We start from the raw sequence: 663 nt of genomic DNA, 5'->3' as shown, positions 1-663 counted from the left end.
TACTGTTTATTTACTTTATATAAACGCTCCACTCGCGAGACTCTAAACGAAGATCTCTCTTGAGCGAACAGTTAGTTAGTTCTGTGTCGTCTTTCGTAGCGAATACACCTCGCTTTATAATTGTCCAGAATAAAGTATTTCGTAAGCGAACAGTTGTCGATTTACTTCTATACCTTACGTGGCTTCGGCTCGTAACAGCTCACACGAAACGACGCTTTCTGCGCAGAAATGAAACTTCGCTGGTCTCCCTGCGCCTTTTGGACGAAGGTGCGAGAGTACAAGAAGCTATATACGGTCACAACTATACCCTGCGTGCCGAGATTTCACGCCCAGACGGTTCGTATCTTATATCCCATTCCGTCGTTTGCTTTTACGTCCGGACGATACGGACAAGTCCGTTAGCCGCGGCTTCTTCTCCGTGAGATCTTGCCGTCCCGTGCACTGTTTCGTTCAACATTCAATTTGCAGGAATGTACGGGATTCGAGTTAAGAACTGCTTCGCGTTCAACAAGCTCAATTCCAGCGTGCAGCTTATAGATGACAAGGGGTAAGCGTATATGATTATTACTTTGATACATAAATCGTATAAATCGATATTATTCGAATTAATACACGGAAAGAATACTTTTGCTGAATCCAGAAGATCGGAAGAGCACACGTCTG

At 44.2% G+C, this 663-nt stretch overlaps 1 long non-coding RNA gene across 1 annotated transcript; it reads left to right on the top strand.

Moving 5' to 3' along the window:
• The first annotated feature begins 40 nt into the window (after window positions 1-40).
• Window positions 41-547, top strand: LOC105461017. Its single transcript, XR_975893.1, has 3 exons — window positions 41-141; window positions 227-336; window positions 469-547. It is a non-coding gene; the product is annotated as an uncharacterized LOC105461017 (long non-coding RNA).
• The last annotated feature ends 116 nt before the right edge of the window (window positions 548-663 follow it).

The sequence above is a fragment of the Wasmannia auropunctata genome, unplaced genomic scaffold (genome assembly GCF_000956235.1).
Source record: "Wasmannia auropunctata unplaced genomic scaffold, wasmannia.A_1.0 LD310910.1, whole genome shotgun sequence".
In the NCBI taxonomy this organism is placed as follows: Eukaryota; Metazoa; Arthropoda; class Insecta; order Hymenoptera; family Formicidae; genus Wasmannia; species Wasmannia auropunctata.
This window is presented reverse-complemented; position numbering and strand designations above follow the sequence as displayed.